Genomic DNA, 17,801 nt, shown 5'->3' with positions numbered 1-17,801 from the left:
TTTCATATTTTCGTACGAGGCAAGAAGACTTTACAAGTTACTTCTCCAAAGAAGATGATTTGGTATATTGTAATGATGCTGCAGAACTTCTTGAAGAACTGAGTTTTCTAGGAGATTCAAGTGAATGGAGACTTTTTATTGATGCTTCGAAAATAAGCTTAAAAGCCGTTCTACTCCATAATGGTAACAAATACCCATCTGTACCCGTTGCACATGCTACAAACATGAAGGAAAATTATGCAAACCTAGAGGTATTACTTGAAAAAATTGAATATTCTCAATACCTATGGAATATTTGTGCTGATTTAAAAGTCCTCGCCATACTTACTGGATTACAAGGAGGATACACAAAGTTTTGCTGTTTTCTTTGTGAATGGGACAGTCGCGCAAGAGACAAACATTACAAAAAAAAATCTTGGCCTCTGAGAAAAAGTTTAACTCCTGGGCTTAAAAATGTATCTCAGAAACCTTTAGTGCCAAGTGAGAAAATTTTTCTGCCACCACTTCACATAAAGTTGGGACTTATGAAAAACTTTGTGAAAGCGATGAATAAAGATGGTGTAGGTTTTCAATATTTAAAAACCAAATTTCCTCGAATCAGTGACGCAAAATTGAAGGAAGGAATTTTTGTAGGTCCGCAGATACGTGAGCTAATGAAAGATGAAGCTTTTGAATCGAAGTTGAGCAAAGCAGAAAAAAGAGCTTGGGTGGCGTTTGTGAAAGTGTGTCATAATTTTCTTGGGAATACCAAAGTTGACAACTACCGACAAATCATTCGGGAGCTTCTTTCTGCTTATAAATCTTTAGGATGCAATATGTCACTCAAGATTCATTTTTTGGACTCACATTTGGATTTCTTTCCTGAAAATCTTGGAGCCGTATCAGATGAGCATGGTGAAAGGTTTCATCAAGATATAATGCAGATTGAAAAACGCTACAATGGGAAATGGTCAGCAGCAATGCTTGCTGATTTCTGTTGGTCACTTCGCCGAGAAACTCCAATGGAAACAATGAAAAGGAAAAAAACTACAAAATAACTTCATCTTATCATCATAAAATCATACTTTAAGATTTTTCATTGTAAAACTTCGACCGTAATAATTTTTCATTTTCTTATAATAATTGATACCATAATAATTTTGTTTTTTAATTAAATAAATAATTTATCGAAAATCTACGTGTGATACTTATTTGTATGTCAAATTCCGTTTTTAGAGCACAAAATATAAAGAATTCATGCATGAAAACCAGAAGGAGAAAGAAAACATTTTTTTGCAGACCAGTGTAATTAGGTGAAAGACCATAATAATAATAATAATAATAATAATAATAATAATAATAATAATAATAATAATAATAATAATAATAATAATAATAATAATAATAATAATAATAATAATAATAATAATAATAATAATAATAATAATAATAATAATAATAATAATAATAATAATAATAATAATAATAATAATAATAATAATAATAATAATAATAATAATAATAATAATAATAATAATAATAATAATAATAATAATAATAATAATAATAATAATAATAATAATAATAATAATAATAATAATAATAATAATAATAATAATAATAATAATAATAATAATAATAATAATAATAATAATAATAATAATAATAATAATAATAATAATAATAATAATAATAATAATAATAATAATAATAATAATAATAATAATAATAATAATAATAATAATAATAATAATAATAATAATAATAATAATAATAATAATAATAATAATAATAATAATAATAATAATAATAATAATAATAATAATAATAATAATAATAATAAATAATAATAATAATAATAATAATAATAATAATAATAATAATAATAATAATAATAATAATAATAATAATAATAATAATAATAATAATAATAATAATAATAATAATAATAATAATAATAATAATAATAATAATAATAATAATAATAATAATAATAATAATAATAATAATAATAATAATAATAATAATAATAATAATAATAATAATAATAATAATAATAATAATAATAATAATAATAATAATAATAATAATAATAATAATAATAATAATAATAATAATAATAATAATAATAATAATAATAATAATAATAATAATAATAATAATAATAATAATAATAATAATAATAATAATAATAATAATAATAATAATAATAATAATAATAATAATAATAATAATAATAATAATAATAATAATAATAATAATAATAATAATAATAATAATAATAATAATAATAATAATAATAATAATAATAATAATAATAATAATAATAATAATAATAATAATAATAATAATAATAATAATAATAATAATAATAATAATAATAATAATAATAATAATAATAATAATAATAATAATAATAATAATAATAATAATAATAATAATAATAATAATAATAATAATAATAATAATAATAATAATAATAATAATAATAATAATAATAATAATAATAATAATAATAATAATAATAATAATAATAATAATAATAATAATAATAATAATAATAATAATAATAATAATAATAATAATAATAATAATAATAATAATAATAATAATAATAATAATAATAATAATAATAATAATAATAATAATAATAATAATAATAATAATAATAATAATAATAATAATAATAATAATAATAATAATAATAATAATAATAATAATAATAATAATAATAATAATAATAATAATAATAATAATAATAATAATAATAATAATAATAATAATAATAATAATAATAATAATAATAATAATAATAATAATAATAATAATAATAATAATAATAATAATAATAATAATAATAATAATAATAATAATAATAATAATAATAATAATAATAATAATAATAATAATAATAATAATAATAATAATAATAATAATAATAATAATAATAATAATAATAATAATAATAATAATAATAATAATAATAATAATAATAATAATAATAATAATAATAATAATAATAATAATAATAATAATAATAATAATAATAATAATAATAATAATAATAATAATAATAATAATAATAATAATAATAATAATAATAATAATAATAATAATAATAATAATAATAATAATAATAATAATAATAATAATAATAATAATAATAATAATAATAATAATAATAATAATAATAATAATAATAATAATAATAATAATAATAATAATAATAATAATAATAATAATAATAATAATAATAATAATAATAATAATAATAATAATAATAATAATAATAGTGGATGGGAATTAGTGGATGGGAGCGTCTTAAGCCAATTAGACGCCGGGGAGTTGTATAGATATCTAGGAATGGAAGAGCACCGCATGCATGCGGTCTCTGAAGTCCGAACAACTCTCCAGAGCGAGTATGTTAGGAGACTCCGGAAAATTTGGTCCTCCGAACTTTCCGGCAAAAACAAAGTCTCAGCTACTAACATGCTCGCTGTCCCAGTCTTACTATACTCTTTCGGTGTCCTGAAATGGACCCGAAAGGATTTACGAGATCTCGACATCAAAACCCGTAAGATCATTAATATGAATCGGAGCATGCACCCCAATTCATCAGTCGCCAGATTATACCTCTCCCGGTCCATCGGTGGGAGAGGTTTGCAGAGTTTGGAGCGGCTTCACGACCGTTTGGTCCTGGGTTTAACTCACGAAGTTGTCAATTTCACTGCAGACGAGGATGACTTTCTTATGCAAATTGTACATAAACATGAAAATGCGCATAAGGGGTCATTCTTGTATAAGGCAGCAATATATGCGGCAAGAACCCTTGGTCTTGGAGAAATAAACGCTCTTATGGAACTCCGAAAGGAGGAATTTAAGAGCGTCATCAGGAACGCCGAGGAAAAACTACTCCTTGGCGAACTGATGGACAAGTCCATGCACAGCGTGTTCTTTAAACACGTGCGTGATCATGGCTTGTCCATCCAGCTGACGTTTTCCTTCTTAAAGTCAGCGGGCCTGATGTCCGAGACTGAAGGGTTCATATTTGCCTGCCAAGATGGTGTCATTAACACTCTTGAGTACCGTAGCAAGGTGCTCCAGGTGCAGCTTCCGGACACGTCCTGTAGGAGGTGTAGACAACATCCGGAGACGCTTATGCACCTTTTGTCGGCATGTCCAGTGCTGGCGAGAGGTACATATATCCAGCGTCACAATGCTGCCCTGAGAGTACTGTACTACTATCTTCGTCATTGCTACGGTATTGACGTGACACCAGTGCTGCCTTATTTGCCAGGAGATATTCCCCAGGTTGTTGAGAATGACAGTTGCAAAATTTATTGGAACATGCCATTTGCAACAACCCGGCGGATAGATCACAACAAACCTGATATTGTGCTCTTCGACAAGGCCACTCGTGACATTTATGTCATTGAGTTCTCGGCCCCGGCTGAATACAACATCTCAGCCAAAGAAGAGCACAAAAGACAAATATATCAGGATCTCCTGTTTGAAATTGGCAAACTTTACCCAGGTTACCGTGTCAAGCTTGTCGTCCTGATTGTTGGCGTCCTAGGAGGGATGAAACAGTCTTTTGTATCCTCACTTGCCAAAGTTCCAGCTTGCTCATCAAAAGCTGAGTTCTTGGCAGTTAGGATGCAGAAGGCTGTTTTACTTGGTTCTCTCCGTCTCTTAAGGGAAATGACTTTGGCCTGCTGTGATCACTAACCGCCTTGTTGTGCGGAGTGGTCCAGCAGTAACGGATGGAGCTCAGGCTGGGCCCTCGGAGAATCGGACTCCGGGGATAACCCCCCTGAGCATTTAATAACAAAATAATAATAATAATAATAATAATAAGTGGGAGGAGCACACCGGACCCGATGACTTATGACGACCCCGGCGCTTATAGGATTAAGTTTAAGTGGACGGAGGAGCTTCGCGCCGATCTCTTGGTGTGCTGGCAGAACAGCGAGCCGGAGGTATCAGGGTATATGGCCCGGATGCACACACTTTGGTGTGGCATGCATCCGGAGCACAGACATTTTACGCCCAAACACCTGCGTAATTACGCCTCATACCTTCGGCATAATCGACGATCGCTGCTGCCAAATAGAAGGCAGTCTAACCGGCCTTCATTTCCAGCACCGCTACACCAAGAACGGCACCGTTTCTCCGAGGACAACGACAACCTCTTTACAGGTCGACAAGTGAGCATCTCCAAAAAGATGACTCACGCAAAACAACAGCTCGACACGGTGAACGAAGATCTCCCCACACAGCTTCAAGAGGACTCCACTCTGCTCACTGTCAACCAAGTTGTCTACGGTGCCGCGGCTTCGCTTCTGCCGACAGAGAGAGAAGACATTCTCTCTCCTTCGAGGCGAAGTTGAAGCTGCGCATCGCTCAACTTGGACACAAAATTGACATTTCTCGGAAACAAGTCTCCCGCATTCAGTGTGTGATAGAGTATGTTAGTACTCAAAGACCGTACACGCCAAAGTTCGTCGCCTGGCGGCAGAACTTCGAAGGCGACATCACACACTGAACAAGAGTACTCTTCTTGTCATCAAAGAAGAGTCTCTTAACAGGTTGCGGGCTCTGGTGGCTTCCAAAAGTCACTAGAGAAAAGGCTGAAGCGGTTGATCGACAACTCTTTGTTTCGATCCAACCCTTCACGCTTTCTGTCACCTAAGACCGCTGTTCCCGAGAATTATCCATCATCTGAGCGAGTGGAAGCCTTTTGGAGTGAATTGTACGGAGATCAACCAAACGTCAACCCGGATACTCCAGCTCTGCACGACTTCGAGGCATTCTGTCGAGAACACCGACGGCAGGATATCGCCGAAGAGAGCCCTGCAGTCAGTGTGCAAGAGGTTCGTAAAGCCCTGAATGGCAGCAAGAACTGGGCTGCCCCGGGTCCGGATGGCATAAACATCTTCTGGTGGAAGAAATTTTCTTCTACACATGCTCATCTGGCCCGGATTTTTACATCATACATTCAGGGCGACGAACCAATTCCAGACTGGCTGGTAGAAGGGCGAACCGTACTCATCCCTAAAAAGGGTGACTTGTCCGACCCAAAGAACTACAGGCCTATCACTTGCTTGAATGCGGTTTACAAGATTTTTACAAAAATCTTAAATAACCGTATCTTGCAGGAGATAGAGCCTGTGTGGCAACAGATATACGAACAACGTGGCAGTAAACAGGGCGTGTCAGGTTGCAAGATCAACTTGTTGGTAGATAGATGCGTCATTCAAGACGCAATCTACTACCAACGCAACCTGTCTATGGCCTGGATGGACTACCGTAAGGCATTTGACTCAACTTCACATGAGTTGATTCTCTATCTGCTCAAATGCCTCGGAATCAATCGCCAAACAGTGGGATGCATACAACGTACGATGCAGCTCTGGCGAACGCGTTTTCACATAGGAAGTGGAAATGCATTGCACGTAACCGGAACTGTTCAGTACAAGAGAGGCGTCTTTCAGGGAGATTCTCTGAGCCCTCTGTTGTTTTGCATCTCACTGCTGCCAATATCTGTTGCCCTCCGACAAACTCGTGGGTACTCTGCGGGGCTACCGAGTGATCGAGTATCCTCGATCACTCACCAACTGTTTATGGATGATCTAAAGATATACAGTGCCAACAAAGATCATCTACAAACGGCCATCAACATCGTAGCAGAGTACACACGAGATGTCGGAATGTCTTTTGGGTTGGACAAGTGTGCGGTCGTACACCTGGCGAAGGGTAAGTGCTCTGATACGGGTGGAGATGTCGAATTAGTGGATGGGAGCGTCTTAAGAGAATTAGACGCCGGAGAGTTGTACAGATATCTAGGGATTGAAGAGCGGCAAATGCATGCCGTCTCTGAAGTCCGAAAAACTCTTCGCAGTGAGTATGTTAGGAGACTCCGGAAGATCTGGTCATCAGAACTTTCCGGCAAGAACAAAGTCTCAGCTACTAACATGCTCGCTGTCCCGGTCCTACTTTACTCTTTTGGGATCCTGAAATGGCCTCGAAATGAGTTGAAAGATCTCGACATCAAAACCCGTAAAGTCATCAATATGAATCAGAGCATGCACCCTAACTCATCAGTCGCCAGGATGTACCTCTCCCGGAACATCGGAGGGAGAGGATTGCAGAGCTTGGAGCGGCTTCACGATCGTTTGGTTCTGGGTTTAACATACGAGGTTGCCAATTTCACAGCAGACGAGGACGACTTCCTGATGCAATTTGTTCATAGTCATGAAAATGCGCGGTAGGGGTCGTTCTTGTATAAGGCAGCAATCTACGCGGCAAATACCTTAGGTCTCGGAGAAATAAACGCTCTCATTGAACTCCCGAAAAAAGAAGTTCAAGAGCGTCGTCAGGATAGCCGAGGAAAAAAAACTCCTCGGTGAACACATGGACAAGTCCATGCACAGCGTGTATTTCAAACACGTCCGTGACCATGGCTTGTCCACCCAGCTGACATTCTCCTTCTTGAAGTCAGCTGGCCTGATGTCCGAGATCGAAGGATTTATATTTGCCTGCCAAGATGGTGTTATCAACACTCTCGAATACCGTAGCAAGGTGCTCCAGGCGCAGCTTCGGGACACGTCCTGTCGGACGTGTAAACAACATCCGGAGACGCTGATGCACCTTTTGTCGGCATGTCCTGTGCTGGCAAGAGGTGCCTACATACAGCGTCACAATGCTGCCCTGCGAGTACTCTATTATCATCTCAGATATAGCTGCGGTATCGATGAGACACCAGTGCTGCCTTATCTGCCAGGAGATATTCCGCAGGTTGTTGAGAATGACAGTTCCAAAATTTATTGGAACATACCATTCGCAACAACCCGGCGGATTGACCACAACAAACCTGATATTGTGCTCTTTGCCAAGGCTACTCGTGACATTTATGTCATTGAGTTTTCGGTCCCAGCCGAATACAATATCTCGGCCAAAGAAGAGCACAAACACCAGATATATCAGGATCTCCTGTTTGAAATTGGCAAACTGTACCCAGGTTACCGTGTCAAGCTCGTCGTTTTGGTTGTCGGCGTCCTTGGAGGGATGAAACAGTCTTTTGTGTCTTCACTTGCGAAGATACCGGCTTGCAGTTCAGCAGCCGTGTCTCTAGCAGTGCGGATGCAAAAGGCTGTCATTTTGGGATCCCTGCGTCTACTTAGGCAAATGAATTTGGCCTGCTGCACTCACTAACCGCCTTGTTGTGTGGAGTGGTGCAGCAGTAATGGATGGCGCTCAGGCTGGGCCCTCGGAGAGTCGGACTCCGGGGAAAACCCCCCTGAGCAATTAATAACAAATAACAAATAATAATAATAATAATAATAATAATAATAATAATAATAATAATAATAATAATAATAATAATATAAGAAGGAAGAGTATCTTAATAAATTGCGGGCTCGAGTGGCTGCTAAAAAGTCATTAGAGAAAAGGCTGAAGCGGTTGGTCGACAACTCGTTGTTACGATCCAGCCCTTCACGGTTTCTGACACCAAAGACCGATGTTACCGGGAATTATCCAACACCTGAGCGGGTGGAAGCTTTTTGGACTGAGTTGTATGGAGATCAACCAAACGTGAACGCCAACACTCCAGCTCTGCACGACTTCAAAGTATTCTGTCGGGAACACCGTCGACAGAATGCTGATGAAGAGAGCCCTGCAGTCAGTGTGGATGAAGTTCGTTCAGCTCTAAATGGCAGCAAAAATTGGGCTGCCCCGGGACCAGACGGCATTAATGTCTTTTGGTGGAAGAAGTTTACTTCTACCCACCTCCATCTGGCCCGCATATTTACATCATACATTAGAGCTGACGATCCGATTCGGGACTGGCTTGTAGAAGGGCGAACCGTACTGATACCTAAAAAGGTGACTTGTCTGACCCTAAGAATTTCAGGCCTATCACCTGCTTGAATGCGGTTTATAAAATTTTTACAAAAATTTTAAATAACCGTATCTTGCAGCAGATAGAGCCTGTATGGCAACAGATATATGAACAACGTGGCAGTAAAAGAGGCCTGTCAGGTTGCAAGGAGAACCTGATAGTGGATCGATGCGTCTTACAAGATGCGATCTACTATCAACGCAACCTGTCAATGGCTTGGATTGACTATCGCAAGGCATTTGACTCAACTCCACATGAGTTAATTTTATATCTACTCAAATGCCTGGGAGTCAATCCCGAAATAGTGGAATGTATTCGGCGTACAATGCAGCTCTGGCGAACGCGATTTCACATTGGAAGTGGAAACGCATTGCACGTAACCGGAGTTGTAGAGTACAAACGAGGGGTCTTCCAAGGCGATTCCTTGAGCCCTCTGCTGTTTTGCATTTCACTGCTGCCTATATCTGTTGCTCTTCGTAAAACTCGTGGGTACTCTGTGGGGCCTCCGGGTGATAGAAAATATTCGATCACCCATCTGCTTTACATGGATGATCTGAAGCTATATAGTGCTGATGAAGATCATCTACAAGCAGCCCTCAACATCGTAGCAGAGTACACACGAGATGTCGGAATGTCTTTTGGGTTGGACAAGTGTGCGGTCGTACATCTGGCGAGGGTAAGTGCTCTGATACTGGTGATGATGTCGAATTAGTGGATGGGAGCGTCTTAAGCCAATTAGACGCCGGGGAGTTGTATAGATATCTAGGAATGGAAGAGCACCGCATGCATGCGGTCTCTGAAGTCCGAACAACTCTCCAGAGCGAGTATGTTAGGAGACTCCGGAAAATTTGGTCCTCCGAACTTTCCGGCAAAAACAAAGTCTCAGCTACTAACATGCTCGCTGTCCCAGTCTTACTATACTCTTTCGGTGTCCTGAAATGTACCCGAAAGGATTTACGAGATCTCGACATCAAAACCCGTAAGATCATTAATATGAATCGGAGCATGCACCCCAATTCATCAGTCGCCAGATTATACCTCTCCCGGTCCATCGGTGGGAGAGGTTTGCAGAGTTTGGAGCGGCTTCACGACCATTTGGTCCTGGGTTTAACTCACGAAGTTGTCAATTTCACTGCAGACGAGGATGACTTTCTTATGCAAATTGTACATAAACATGAAAATGCGCATAAGGGGTCATTCTTGTATAAGGCAGCAATATATGCGGCAAGAACCCTTGGTCTTGGAGAAATAAACGCTCTTATGGAACTCCGAAAGGAGGAATTTAAGAGCGTCATCAGGAACGCCGAGGAAAACCTACTCCTTGGCGAACTGATGGACAAGTCCATGCACAGCGTGTTCTTTAAACACGTGCGTGATCATGGCTTGTCCATCCAGCTGAAGTTTTCCTTCTTAAAGTCAGCGGGCCTGATGTCCGAGACTGAAGGGTTCATATTTGCCTGCCAAGATGGTGTCATTAACACTCTTGAGTACCGTAGCAAGGTGCTCCAGGTGCAGCTTCCGGACACGTCCTGTAGGAGGTGTAGACAACATCCGGAGACGCTTATGCACCTTTTGTCGGCATGTCCAGTGCTGGCGAGAGGTGCATATATCCAGCGTCACAATGCTGCCCTGAGAGTACTGTACTACTATCTTCGTCATTGCTACGGTATTGACGTGACACCAGTGCTGCCTTATTTGCCAGGAGATATTCCCCAGGTTGTTGAGAATGACAGTTGCAAAATTTATTGGAACATGCCATTTGCAACAACCCGGCGGATAGATCACAACAAACCTGATATTGTGCTCTTCGACAAGGCCACTCGTGACATTTATGTCATTGAGTTCTCGGCCCCGGCTGAATACAACATCTCAGCCAAAGAAGAGCACAAAAGACAAATATATCAGGATCTCCTGTTCAAAATTATATGGGAGGCTTATGGGATATATTCTTTAAAATTCAATCATTCATCCTGTATGTCGTCTCTAAGAACCAACACGCACCGTGAAATATATGCCGAAAGTGAACAAGCAAAACACCGGCTAAGACAGTTCCTCGAAGAACCACAACTTGAAGAATTACATCCACAGAACCGCACATAAAGAGCACCATGGTTCGGCTTTGTTGGCTCAATTGCATGTAAACTATTCGTGACCATTGACTACAGCGACTAGGAACATATCTCCAAAGAGCTAAATAAGTTATATCAATCAAGATAACAGAGAACTTGTACACCTATCCCAAAATAACACTCACATTATTAAGAGCGAAATGTACGAAATCCTGAAACACGAAACAAACATGACCAAACGAATCAAAGAATCCGCGAGAACTTCAGCATCTCTGCAACAATCAACAAATAAACAAGTAACCGACTTACAAAGGATCCAACTATTTTCAATGATAGGCGATGAAAATATTCACCGGATGACTAACCACCTAAGAACTCTTAATAATGCAGAAAATGCCATAGAAGAAGCAAAATGGGGCAAACTGACCTATTCAACAGAGTCAGCCAAACAGCTAAACCAAGCAACCGCAGACATGATCAAAAAACGTCCAACCTTAAATCCGCCCCAACCTCTGGACCACATGGACATCAGCACGCTGGCGAAAGTATCAACGATAGAAACAGGAAAAACGAACGGTCACTTCCTGATAATAATAACCGTACCACTCTTCGATCAGACGCTATGGCTAGCATACGAACTAAAATCACTTCCGAAGGCCGAGAAAATAGGAGACCAATTATCAACATTGACAATTCAACCTACATCAAAATATCTCGTGACGGAACCAGTATTTGAAGAATACTTCCTCGCCGAACAAGATTACGTTGACAACTGCAAACCCATTGGCCCAGATATGGCCTGCCCAACCGACATCTCATCAAAAATAACAAAACTAGAAAATGAAGTAGATTGCGAAATGGAGTTACTCATGAACCCGAAAACAGAAAATCTCAGAGAATGTAACGTAAGAATAATCGGAAAATGTAAACTAACTTCGATAAAAAATAACGAGAAAAATACGTGGGCATACTCAACGTGTAAAGAGGAAAACATCGAGGAGAAATGCCCAGAACTGGCAACCGGAAACACCATAATTAACGGAAGCGGACTAATACACCTCCAACGAGGATGTCAATCAAATGGCAATGAATATAAAGTCCGAGGAACAGCAAGAGAATCAACGAAAATAGAAATAATCGCACCAAGCTTCAATTTATCTCTCGAAACGTTAAACTCGAGTATCAAATTTAACAGCGAAACTCCCAATCTACTAACAAAATTCTCAGACCCAGCTACAATCATCGACAAATTCGAAGACCTTGGGGTCAAGGGCTAGAAGAAAACGAAGAAAAAATGTCATTAATAGTGCTAGATCACCAAAAAGAAGAAACCAATAAGAAAATAACCATCGGATCGGTATCAACAATTGGAATATTATCGATCATTATAATTGGGTTCGCCATACAAAAACTCATTCGTCGATGCCTACTAAAACCGCGACAAAACAACAAAATAATCGAAAAGCCCGTCGTTATCGAACTGAAAACAGTCGACGAAAAGACGTCGTCACCGTCGAAAGTCAACGAATCACTTCCAGAGAAATCTGAAACCAACGAAGAAGGAAGTTCGCCGAGTAAGCAAACAACGACTGAAGATGCGCCTGAGACCGTTAAGAAACCAAAGGAGTCGAAAACATTCCGACTAAGAGACTACAAATCACCGATCTAGAACACAATCCGAACATCAACATCGTAGAAAATAAAATCGATATTAAAGAATTGTTAATCATAAAACCGATGGCTCATTTGCGGAAAACCGAAAATTAATAACGTAAAATATTAATAATAAAAATCTTCCAATAACATATTGCCTGACGAAATTTAAAATAGCCAAAAACGAGCCGACGGTTTTCACATCAATATTTTCAAAGAAAAGAGATAGTTAAATGTAAGACAAAATTTTTATTTAATAAACAAAAAATTTTTTTTACTTAATTTACAAATTTTTTTTGCGACCGTAAGACTCACAAGACCGAAGATAAAATTACCTCCGGCTTTGAGGGGACGAGTGGAAACAGCGCAAAATCTCGATAAGAAAATTTTCCTTTCAAAATTTTTTTAAATTTCTATAAATTCCCCCTAAAATCATTTTTCCATTTTACTATCACTATATCATACAAAAAATTTTTACTATATATATCATCAAATTATTTAACTATTTAATTCCGTTCTATATTTAATCTATATAAAACTTATATAAAGAATCCAATTATATACAATTTAAATTTCTATCACATATATTTAACCAATTATTATATATAATCATATTATTATTATGTTAAATTATTAAATATATATACCCAACAATTTTCATATACATTAGAAAATTTCATATTTCAGACCTAACGTCACTCATTTTTAAAAAAAAAATTTTTTTTCTAATATCAGCAAAAATAAGTATAGGTAATAAAGAGAACAAGAAGAGTCATCTAGCGGTAATTATAATTATAACAGGGTCGCTAAGTCAGGTACAATAGCTTACCAACGCTCGCTCGATGGCGACCGCCTCTCAGTAAGCCACGCCTATTACACCAAGACGCGCCGCCTTTAATGCATACTCTATATGCAACACACACGTACTTACGTATTGTAACAGGCCGCTTTTAGCCTCACCTGTTAATCAGCTGTTCCTATTTATCTTTAATTTTATTTTAAATAAAGAAATTTTCCAGTTGTGAGGAAGGTCATTGGTTGGATTCGCCGCGACCGAGTCGCCCTCGCGCGAGTAAAAACGATCGAAGCTCAACTGGGCGCGAAATAAATTTAAATCGCGGTTGATCATTTGAGTTAGATAATAAGTTAGTTTTAAGATATGAAGTATTGTTCGGTACTGTAGACGACAGCCATTTTACCCGAGAAGAGGATTATCGACGAGCATCATCGACGTGGGATAACGCCGAGAGAATCACCGACGACGGAAAGCTGACCCGAGGATCAAACGACGGACTGGTCAGTCTACGGGGCTGAACGAGTGGCGCAGGCGCGGAGTTGTCGAGTTGGCTGTTGAGCGAGCTAATGCTCCAGCCAATATATCAAATAAGTCGATATTGGAAAATTGGACAGGCAGAGCCATCTCTGGAGTGTCAAGAGAATCAAGGGCCAGAGAGAAGGGAGTGCAGCCAGGCGGGCAACAACCAAGCCATGTTTCCTTCTTCCACGTGTTCCTGCGACAATAAACGGACGCTGATATTTTTGAGGTTTCTTTACACTGCGATTTTGCTTGGATGGGTTTGTCAGTTGCTGTACACTGGTTTTTTTTTTTTTGTTAATTATTGATTTAAAGTAATTATTACGACGACGTGAATAATTATAAATATTCTTGCGACGGATTGTCGATACTTTTGAGCAATAGCTTACGACGTGAGAGTTGCTGTGTCAACTATTGTGACCGACGCAATTTCCATTGTTGGAAATTTCTTTTTGTACATCACACTGTGTTGAGACGCGGAGGTCAATTCGACGTGGAAGCCGAGGACGACGGAGTCGTGCGACCCAGTCAGGACGATATTTAATTGCTGTAATTTTTTTTTTGGAGAACAACGTCTTCTACCAGGGTAAGTGGTCTCGTCTCTGAAAAATCTCGTGGGATTCACCTACTCGGACGAAGTGTACGAATGACTAAAATTTTTTTTTTTTGTTTCAATTTTATTTTGTGCATTTATTCTGGAGATTATCCCACGAGGTATTTCTGGTACCAATACTAATTGTTGTAATGATTATTTACATTATTATGTATGACAATCATAATCCCGATTGTTGAGCTTCGGTCCTGCGGGTAATGCGCCGGTTGAGAATGTTGTGTTGACAAAATCAATCTATTTAATTAGAGAAATTTGACGCTAAGTTTGTTTGACATATTTCCATACGTATTTTGGATAGCTACATTTAGTGCGACGGTGGCTGAGGTGTCAAGGACACTTTATTTGTTTAATTTAATTAATTAATATTGATTAAAAATTTTTGCGACGATTAATTTATCCAATTTAATTAAGTATTCGTAATTAAACAATTTTATGACGAAAAATATGTTGGATTTAGTGAATTATTAGTATTGACGAATTTGTATTTAATTTAATCCTGATTATTAACTAATAATGGTGCGACGATTAATTTGCCTAGTTTAATTAATTATTATCAATTAGATTTCTTTTGTTCTTGCGATAAAATAAAACTGTTGGTTAATTACAAGTTACTAATTGCACAATTTAGCAACGATTAATTTTTTGACTTAATTAATAATTAACAATTAAAGCATTTGCGATGAGATTAATAGTCAATTCAAATAAGTACTAGTAAGTAAACTATTGTGCGATAATTAATTGTGTAAATCAACTAATTATTGTGAGTTAAAGTTGCGACGGTTATTTTTTTTGGATTTATTTAATTATAAGGGAAATTAATTGCGACGTTGGTTTTCGCTCTTGCAAAAATTTAATTTCGACCTATTAAATTAATCACGGCATACGATTTTGGTTTATTTTTGGAGAATTTTATTGTTAATGGATAAATTGTGATTTTGATATTGAGGTTCTTTGGACATTTTATTTTTTTTGTTAATTAAATTCTTGCGGCTTGTTCTTCAATGAAATTAATTATTAATAATTGAATTAATTGCGGCGTGCGAAATTAGATCCATTGATTATTGTTGTTATGTCCACCATAAAATTTTTCTTTAAATTTAAATCACCCGCGCAGATGGAAGACTTCTCCATGCGCGAAAGCCACAATAAAATATAAGCTACGCGACTGCTGGTTGACTAGCGGGGACTTCTGCAATCTCAGCAGCGCGAGTATTTAAAAAGGCGACCAATAGCCAACAACTTGTCTTTGATCAGTTAATTTGACTTCCGCGTTTAACTGACGGGCCCGTGCCTTGTAAAAGTTCCTTATCTTAATTTGCGCTGCACTTAAGACGAGTTCAGATTCGGTTCAACCGGCAGGCCACGTATTAGTTTTAATTATCTACAAGTCGAGATTCTCAAAGTTCTAATTTGCCCTGCACTTAGACGAGAGTTTGGTCAATAAGTATAATATCTTTTAAAGCTAAATTTGCGCACTTTACCCTACGGGGGACTGGAGGACGTTAGCTCAAATAAATAAAATTCATTAATATAATTTCAATTAAATAAAATTTGTGAAAGTGTAAAAGTTTAGGTGTTTATTAAAATAAATCTTAAAAAGAAGTGAAATTCCATTCGAGTTCGTTAATTTCATAAGATAAGAAGCCCTTAGAATAAGCAGCCCAAATCCACCCTACTCCATCCGCTGCGAGAACCAACCAAAGGGCCCAATCAAGGAACATGCGCTAACAGCTGCCCTAAAACCACGGATCTGACCATCAATAAAGTTCCTGTAACAGTAAGTACATCTACTCTCATAAAAATCCGTCAGTCTCAAACGAAGGCGTGGTAAGTTCGTATCTCGAAAACGTCCCACTTAAATAATTAAAACAACGGAATTAAAACCTCCGTTGCGTATTCTTTAAACTGTTAGTCCAAACCTCCACCGTTTACGCTACCGCTCTAAAGACGCCCTTGGACATAACATTGTGATTTTGTTATTCCAGCGACCATTTATTTTATTTTGTCAATAAATTAGAATTAATAATAAGATTTCGGCGAATTATTAGTACCCGGACGATCGTTCCTAGTTCCTCTTTAATTTAGGTTGCACCTTTTACTCGCCACCCCGACGAAGAGTCTCGGTCCGAGTAAGCCGGACACGACGTGAGTGGAGCCTAGCTCCTGGCGCCCAACAATAATAAAGCCCGTAGGCCAAATTTATTTATCTCGGACTTCGGCCTCGCTACGCACGAGGTCGAAAAACCCGTTATAGTATAAATATAGATATAGACATGTGTCTATACGTATATTCCATTCTCCTTCTTTCTCTATCCTTACAAATAAAAATCCGCATACATTTTTTTGTATAAAAAAAAATTATTTTTCTTTATTTTTGTTTTTGTTTCTTTTCTTCTTTCTTTTCTTTTATCTATTTATTTTACTTAATTTTTGTCTTACTTTATTTTTGTTTTCATTCTATTTACCTTTTTGGTTTAGTTGCAACCACTACAACTATCGGTATGGTTATTTTTATAGGAGGGGAGAAAGTATAGAAAACAAAAGCAAGAAACCAAAATGAAAAAAAAAAAATTTTGTTTATTTTCAAAAAAAATTTATTTAGATAAAATTTCAAAAAAAAAATTTATTTTTTTATATATATGTAACAAAGATGTGTTCAGCTCTCTTGCCGAAAGCGACGACACCCGATATACCTAGCCTGCAACAAAAAAAAAAAAAAAAAAAGAACAAATAAAAGATAAGATACCAAATTCAAACAATCAGAATGTCTCTTAGGTAGACATTCTAACAAAAAGGAAAAACTTTGAAGCATTTTATAATAACATACCTTTATGCCATGGTGACTAAACGATTAAAGATCGCCTCGACCAGGGCGATTCTTAACCGCTCGATGTCCTCGTGGTTAGGGGCGAGGATCTCCTCGAAACTCCGGACCTCCGCAACCATCTCCAGATCCTGGAAGCTGAAGAACATCACCGCCTCAACGACCTCGAGAGGCAGAGACCCAAACAATGTCACCAAGCAAGAAGCCAGGAACAAGGCTTCGTGAGGATGGATCGGACGCGCCAATTCCGCCAGAATCTGAACCGCCCTCCTCAAATCTTAAAGAAAAAAAAGGGAATATATATACATATAAAGAAAAAAAAAAGAAACTCTTTTTTGAAAAAAAAAAAAAAAATTACTTACTCTCTCTCCATAAACCATTGGTCCTTGCAGCGGATGGATTAGGATGGAATTGGGCTGCTTATAATACGGGCTTCTTATTTCGTG

Source organism: Cotesia typhae, unplaced genomic scaffold, assembly GCF_013202065.1.
Source record: "Cotesia typhae breed Kobodo isofemale line unplaced genomic scaffold, CoteBio_Ctyphae contig_27, whole genome shotgun sequence".
NCBI lineage: Eukaryota > Metazoa > Arthropoda > Insecta > Hymenoptera > Braconidae > Cotesia > Cotesia typhae.
This window is presented reverse-complemented; position numbering follows the sequence as displayed.